We start from the raw sequence: 8,321 nt of genomic DNA, 5'->3' as shown, positions 1-8,321 counted from the left end.
GTGCGCTTTCACAAATTATCTCTGAAAAAAAACGATATACGAAGCGCGCCAAGTATGATAAAGACGCGTGCTCACGTGCCGCTACTCCGGCACTTACAAACTTTGATCGAAGGGTACACGGCTGCATACATTTTTCGCCAGCATAGAAGCCTAAACTGAAAGGAACGTGCCTATATTTGGCTTCTGTCAATTAAAAGGTATGCGTAGTTATGGTGAGTGATGCAGAGAAGTTTTTACGACAACACATATTTTAGAGTTAAAAGGCTGAAACGTACAAATAACTCCTATGTGAACTTGGCCAAGTTTTCTGGCTGTTTTTCAGCACCCCCGGAGTATGGGCCGTGCGTTTTTCATCGCTCAGGTCCTTCCTCAGCTGGTCGCACCAATCTTTCGCCTTTTACTAAAGATTGCCGTGGGGAAGGACACCCTAATGAGCCAATAGGCCAATTTTTGGGAGGCCTTGCCCGTTTGGGTGAGGCCTAATTTAAATATCAAAAGTAAGACTTCAATGCTTTCGTTTGTTGACTTACACTCGCCGCTGGGGTTACAAATCTAGTCAACTTTCGTTGCTTGGCTGCACACCCGAAGGACGCCATGGTGGCACTTTTTTCGCGCGATTTTCATGACCAGCTTTACCAACGGGGTGGACTGTCAGTGCCTTTAGAACACAACCCTACATACCGGCCTCTTGCCTGAGCAGGCTATTTCTTGTTTACTCCTACAGAAATTTATCTACGCCGGGCCCTGTATTGCTGGTGCCGACAGTGCTATGATTCACGAAGTTTCAAAACATACTGCCCCAGCTAAATCGGGTTAGAATTTTAAAATACGCCGATGCCTTCTATAACGACAAGAACAAATGAATGTTTCTGACTACTGCGTAGGCCAATCGTGTTATGATAAATAATTATTTGGGACATATTGATTAACTAACTTTAAAGCAATGATGAGTAAACCGAGAGTTCAACGGAAACCAATCTTGTTGCGAAGGAACATGAATGCCATCAAGGTAAAAGCCGGCGATGAAAGAAGCATAAACGAAAAAAAAATGTTTTGTCAACTGCATTGTTCGCAAGGCTCCCGTGCTGAAGCCAAAAAGGCTTCTTTATATGGATGTTATCTTGTGTTTCTTTTCAACTGTCTCCATAAATCATAACTTACAGTAAGCTCCCGACACCTTCAATCAGGAGTGATGATGTCGATGGCCAACATATATAAATGATGCCCATGTAGACTCCTCAGAAACGTTTTAAATTTTTCTCTGAGTGTCGCACCTATTTTGCAAATTTTTAATAGACAGAATTCATTTCAGACTTTTCGCACATTTGCGGGTAAGTGAAAAGATTGCCAGTGAAAACACTGCTGGTTGTTATGATTACCAAGTCACACATTTTGCAGAGAACAAATCTTACTGCTTCCAGCCACGATGTGACTTCATGAACGTAACGCTTGTGTCTGTCGTCTCCACAACATACTTAAAGTATTTCGCGTCGAAGAAAAAAAAAGTGGCCAAGTATCTGAATGTTTCTGCAAATGTCGTCAAAATATGTGTATTGCGTGTAGAGAGAGTGAACAACACACCTATTTGATGTTCTGCGTAAGAAAATTGGTGAGTAGTAATCTAGAGGCGCTGCGTTAGAATGCCTTGAGCATGCAGCGGAGGAGAACGAGCCCACCAAGTCACGTCACACGTGAGACATGAGCGTTATCTGGCAGTTTTATCAGAAAACAAAGCGCGTGGCTCTGAGAGGGGTGCGCACGAACATCTCAGAGGTGATAATGGTAGAACGCGAGGCGACGGCTAGGTGCCACCACAATCTCATCTTAGTAAAGCGTTGGAAACACTCGTTGCTCTGAGCAAGCGTTGGATGGTAAGCACAGCGTGATGAGTGCTACGGTCCTTAAATTACTTATGTATGCCTTTTCTAGTAAGAGATGCAAATGCAGAATGTATGCGTGTTGTGGTGCGCCAGAAATGCGCAATAATTGCTTTTTAATAGACGATTGCACAAGCATGAACACTAACCTTGAGCAACATTGGTGGTCGCTGCGGATTGGGTCAGCCGTTTCAAGTGCATGATGCCGTTAAGAGTGGACAGACAGACAGAAACACAGACAGACAGACAGACAGACAGACAGACAGACAGACAGAAACGCAGGCAGACAGACCAAAATTTTTTGTGCCGAAGGCCCCCAGAAAGACTACCGTGTTTAAAACACACAGCACCGCAACATCGCGCTCACAAAATATGGAGCCCTACCAGACCATGCCATCAACGCCGCTCACACCGAACTCCTCAGCGGCAGAATAGCGGTGGTGGTTATGGTGCGGCGGGTGCTAGCGGCCGCGCCACCAGAGAGTTAGTCTTCCCTCCAAAAAAATTGCCCGCAGCTTCCCTCGGGGGAACACTGAGGAGGATGCGGAGCATGTAATTGGTTAACGGGGTGTTAAAGTGCGACTTACTTGGGTCGATGGCTAAATTGGTTAACGTGGTTGTGAAATGGGGTGTTAAATTGCGACTTACTTGGGTCGATGGCTAAATTGGTTAACGTGGTTGTAGGAGGGGGCGTTAAATGAGTGAACACGTACACACGTATGCGAAAGGGCGGCGCTGGTCGAAGGGACGTCGATCATTCTGTTTGTGGATTCGTTGGCATTCATTTCACGGCGACTTCGGACGTCGACGCGCCGTACAAACCAACGGACGAGCGGCAACTGAGCGAGCGAGCGCCGACCTTGAGTATATATACAGCGCGACGGCGCATGCGCTGTCAGCTGTCGAATGTTCTCGAAGGAGAAGCGCGCGCGCGGCACAGATGGCGACGGCGCGACGGCGCATGCGCTTTCAGCTGTCGAATGTTCTCGAAGGAGAAGCGCGCGCGGCACAGATGGTGGGCGACGGCGCGACGGCGCATGCGCGCGCGTCAGCTGTCGAATGTTCGAGAAGCGGTGCGGACGGCGCGGACGGCGCACTACAACGCGCGAGTATAAGATGCTTCCGCATCTCAAATTGCTTTTTGCGCGCACGAAAGTGATTAAACCAACAGAGGTGCTAGCGGCGAGTTCTATCAAACGCGCTACTCTGTTCCCCAGGGGGAACATTTACAGATATTCTTTTGCTCACGTTGCTCAGTGCATTGCAGTGCTCGAAGTCGATTTGAAGAAAAAAAATTGGCAGCACATCCACGAAGTGAACGATGGAGAGTGCGACGAAGCATTCGTCCGTCCATTCGTTCTTGCTTCCGTCCATCCATGCATCCGTCTGTGTGACCATCCATGCGTGCATCCTCCCATTCGTGCGTGCGCTCGTTCGTGCGTCTGTCCCTGCGTTCGTCTATGCATCCCCCCCTGCGTCCGTTCATGCGTCCATACATGCATCTGTCTGTGTGTCCGTTCGTCCATCTATTCAACACTCCAAGTACCTCCATATCGTATCTTTTCATTATATATTCCCCATTAGGGAGCCTTCATGTGCGCGCGTCTTCGTGTTTTACGGTGGTGTCAGCCTTTGACCCACCACTTGCCACCGCCCGCTAAAACACATTTTTGCCAGTCCCGGTTTCCGTAGCAACAGGTGCCATGTTAGTTCTTGCGTCCAGGCGTTCCTGCTCCGCCGCACTGCACCAGCTGCGTGTTGGCGCGGGGGTACAAGCTGCGGTATGAGCTGCGTTTGATTACCCCATAGACGTAGCTTCCGCTACGACACCATCCTCGTGCTAACCACATATAAAAAAACTTGCCAGGGTGCTGCGTGCCAGGGTGCTGCGTGCCACAATGCAAAACCATCTGGAGAAGAACTTCCCACTTCCCGACTTGCTCTAGCCAATGGAAACGCTTCGCTACACAAGTGAAGTGAGACTGCTTGGAGGCGACTACTTCTTGCCGTGTTTGTGAGGTGAGTATTCGTTGTATTGCGAGTGGGTTGAGTATATCACCGCACATTTCGTGAAATGGCTGGCTTACCCATGCAACGAAAAGCAGTTTGAGCAAAGTGAGCACGACCACGTGCACAGTAAAATAATGAATTAGGCTTCGTTTGGCTACGCTGTGCGAGCGGAAGATGGTTGAGTATGCTTGTTTATCCTTGTAGTCGAAGCGCAGTTTCTCAGTCTAATTATATGACTAGACGAATGGGTGGTCCTGCTTGCATTCACTATCTGCACTTTGTTGGTTTCCGAAGCCGTCACTGCATTCATCGCGGAAAACGCCAGGCCCGTAAACCACCTACAAACGCTCCCGTTCGCTTCTTCGTTTTCTTGCAGATGTTCGCATTTCTGCAATTTTACCTCGGTTGCTGAGGAAGGGCATTTGGAGAGGCAGACAGACGAGCCAATGAACGCGTTCCCTGTAGGCACTTGTCTTGCACAGTTGCAACGCAACTGACTTTTTGTGTGGCTTGCCATGGGGTATTCGTTGTTCGCTTCAAAGACATGCGCAACCACACCGAAACTCGCTTAATAATTGCTAACAGGACTTCTCTTTAACATAGAATGCGACAGATTTACTGTTCGTGCCCATCCATCCTTGTGTCTATCTGTCGGTCCTGAACGGAGCAGTATTTGTGCACTAAGCAAGTCGGTTGTCATCTCATAACTCATATATGACCTATGTGGTGCATCGTTATTCGTGTCGTCCTTTTGTTTCATAACCAAACACACAGATGATTTGATATTGTAAACTCCGCTTTTATTTAGTGCTTGTAGAGAAAATGTGTATGGTCTCCGTATATGTGGTCGGAGCCGTGTATGATTTTTTGTCTTATTGCTTCTCTCTAGGCCCACTGCGGCACACAAGCTTCCAGCAAAGGAGGCAGGATGCTTTGAAGACACAAGGCCAGATGCCGTTTGGATGATGTTTGCAAAAAAATCTGACCTGGAAAAAGTTGATTTGTCCCTTGTTGCTCCCCTTTGCTTTTCTTCTAGCCTAATATACAGGCTTGTGGGCATATGGGGAGGGCGGTGTAATGTGATTGAATGCCCTACTTTTCCGGGTAATGCTTACAGCTTGTAAGATTTTTAAGCAGTCATTGTACACATTCGTTAGCAGGAACTAAACTTGCTGTAGGAAATTATATTACAGAGAAACGCAATGTTTAGGGTATTAGAAACAGGCTAGCTGAGCTATTCGGTTTACAGAGAACATCACGAGCTACCCGGTTGTTTGTTCTGCCTTTCAAGTCGTACCGAGTTCCATCATATAAACAGCACGCTTTCGAGCCTTGCACTAAGAGGCCTTTGAGGTATTTGCAGTGCTAAGGTGAATATGCTTCATGAATGGCACGCAGACTTTGAAGTCCATTCATAGTGACATCGATGTTCTCCCCCTCGCAAAAATAGGCTCCCTAAATAACCTCACTCCGCCAATGCGGTGGGTCTACCAAGTGGGAGAAACGAACTGCTTTAACAGTAGTTTATACAAACTCGAGTCACGAACTTGTCTTTTCTGTTCTACCAAACCATGGCTAACTTCAGAAAACAACCCTTCAGCCTTCAGCACTTGCTATACAAAAAAAAACGTCTTCTCGTTGAAAGCCACGCGTCCGTCAATGTAAATGAGCGACCACTCAGAACCAACATGGCGGCCCGTCAAGTATGGGGGCCGTTTTAGCCAGTTGTAAGCAACATGATCGGAGTTGTCACCACCCTAAAACACGGAGACGCGCACACGGAGACGCGCGCACATGAAGGCTCCCTATTCCCCATATAGAAGCACCACCATCCAGCGAAAATTCCAAGGTCTAAACGAGAAGTGGCACACGCTCACTTTCTTACGGCTTGCGCTTGGGGTCTATTTCCCACCTTTAACCACCTCGATTTCATGGTATATACTAGTTCATTATGTTCATGGCAACCCCGCCGCGGTGGTCTAGTGGCTAAGGTACTCGGCTGCTGACCCGCAGGGCACGGGTTCGAATCCCGGCTGCGGCGGCTGCATTTTCAATGGAGGCGGAAATGTTGTAGGCCCGTGTGCTCAGATTTGGGTGCACGTTAAAGAACCCCAGGTGGTCTAAATTTCCGGAGCCCTCCACTATGGCGTCTCTCATAATCTTATAGTGGTTTTGGGACGTTAAACCTCACATATCTATCATCTATTGTATTCATGGCACTGCTGCTCAACGCTCGCTAAACCTTTCTAAAATTAAGGAGGTTAAACCCAGCGAGTATGACGTAGCAACCTTTTCTTATCAGATATTGTTCAATGTACATGCCTATGGCTGCTAATGGGGATCGCAGCGTGCGCGTTAACTAAAAGCCAAATGCTCCTGTGATTCATTCCCTATTAGCAGCCATTGGCATGTACATTGAACACTATTTTTAATGCTCAACAATGCTCTGAAGAAATCTCTCACCAGCGCCACCTTGGAGATCAAAATGTTATACTTGTTACACACTACAACGGCTACTAGAGACGAACGGGTGCCGTTATACGGAGCTTCGCCTCAAAGGAATTGTACCGGTAGGTAAACAGCGTAGCCAGAAGAGGGCGTCCGGGGACGTTGAATCAGCCAATTTGTTCGTGATCAGTCGCGACAAGGTGCGACGGGCTCGTTTCGATGAGCGTCGCCCACACGGAGCGGCCGGGGCTTTTTTTGCACGCGCACTTATCAGACCCGTGATTCGGAGAGCACGAAGGCCACTTCGCCTACTGCTGCATTCACTAAAGTCGCGCGCCATTCCAACGCGCAGATTATGACAGCTGTTCGCACTCGTCTATAAATGTGCGTTTGTTTCGTGCGTGTTTTTTTTGTTGTTTGAACAGTGCGCTTCAAGATTCGAGCCGGGACAGTTGTAAATGCGCGCTCGTCCTGTGTATGATCATTTCACGCAGGCTTTGTGCTACAGTTGCCTGCTCCAAGTATCGAGCCACTTGCTATCATCAGCGTGACTTCGCACTTTGTTGCCGTAGCATTCATTTTCAGGGCCTTGTGGCGAAACAGAGCACAATGAGCGCAAAACTACCTATGTGATAACGCATTTCACTTACGTGTTATAACAATTCCTAGAAAGAGAAATCAGCCACGTATTTTTGTAAAGCTCGTCCAGATTTTGTGGCGTCATTTTCGACAGAAAGAGTGAGAACACACGGAGAAAGGAATGGAGGTTAACCAGGGCTTTGCCCCGGTAGGCTACCCTACACTGGGGAAGGGCAGAGGGGAAGGAAAGTTATAGAGTATGTGAAAAAAGGTAACTAACTTGGCCAGCGCGTAACAGTTTCACCGGCACAAACGACGAAACAGGCCGGCGTCTTTGGGAACATGCAACAGTGCTTTCGTTGCCTTTCGGAAATTGGAGGGGCAGTGCCATGGTTCCAATACTTTCTACACAGTTAAACCACTTCTGTCCTATTTATTTAAAACACTGCCCAGAGGAAGCCTCTCGTTTGCGTGTGCCGGCCAGTAACATGAGATGTGATCAATAGTCTCATCAACGGCGCAGTCGTTGTACTCTGCGCTGTCGGCCGTCCCTATCTTGAATGAATAGGCCTTAGTGAAGGCTACGCCCAGACGTAGACGGCACAACACTATACCTTCCTCCCTAGAAATACCAAAGGGTAGCCGCCGTCGTAAAGATTGATTGAGAGAATATATTCGATTATGTGCGCATTGTGATGAGTGCCACTTCTGAAGTGTCATATCCTGTGCCAGCTTCCTTAGATATCAAGCCGAGTATATCCTAGATAAATGTACGGACACAGGGTTTGCTTGTACGTGTGCATTTTTGGCTGCTTCATCGGCGAGGTCATTGCCGGAGATACCGCAATAACTTGGTGTCCACTGGAACACAACGTTGTGTCCTTTTTCGGTCGCAAAGTGCGGAATTTCTCTGATCTCCCATGCCTGTTGTTCGTACGACCCGCGACGAATTGCCGACGAAACAAATTGTAGAGACCCCTTGGAGTCACAGAATACTGCCCATCGATTAGCCGATTTGCCTAATATGTTCCATGGCACCTCTCAGGGCAACAATTTCCGATCCAGTTGATGTGCTCACGTGACAAAGTTTGTAAGTGACGTTGATGTGTCACGATGGAATGACGGTGGCGCCGGTGGAGCAAGTCTGGGTTGTAGATCCATCTGTGTATACGTGGATTCTGTCAGCGTGGAAAGTGTTTAAACAGTCCAGAGTCGCTTGCTTCAAGGCCAAGCCAGAAATGACTTTTCGATTTCTTGTTCCTGGGACGAGAAGGCGCACGTCGGGTTGTCGTAGGCTCCACAAGGTGGACGATGAACGCACCAAGGCTATAAAACCGGATGTTAGCAAAACGCGGAGGGAGCTGACGAGCTTAGAGGACGCCTGCGGCCGTTCTTCAGGCAGAAATG

At 48.1% G+C, this 8,321-nt stretch overlaps 1 non-coding gene across 1 annotated transcript; it reads left to right on the top strand.

Moving 5' to 3' along the window:
* The first annotated feature begins 353 nt into the window (after nt 1–353).
* LOC142804338 (U5 spliceosomal RNA) lies at nt 354–479 on the top strand. Its single transcript, XR_012894604.1, has one exon. It is a non-coding gene; the product is annotated as a U5 spliceosomal RNA (small nuclear RNA).
* The last annotated feature ends 7,842 nt before the right edge of the window (nt 480–8,321 follow it).

The sequence above is a fragment of the Rhipicephalus microplus genome, chromosome 3, assembly GCF_043290135.1.
Source record: "Rhipicephalus microplus isolate Deutch F79 chromosome 3, USDA_Rmic, whole genome shotgun sequence".
In the NCBI taxonomy this organism is placed as follows: Eukaryota; Metazoa; Arthropoda; class Arachnida; order Ixodida; family Ixodidae; genus Rhipicephalus; species Rhipicephalus microplus.
This window is presented reverse-complemented; position numbering and strand designations above follow the sequence as displayed.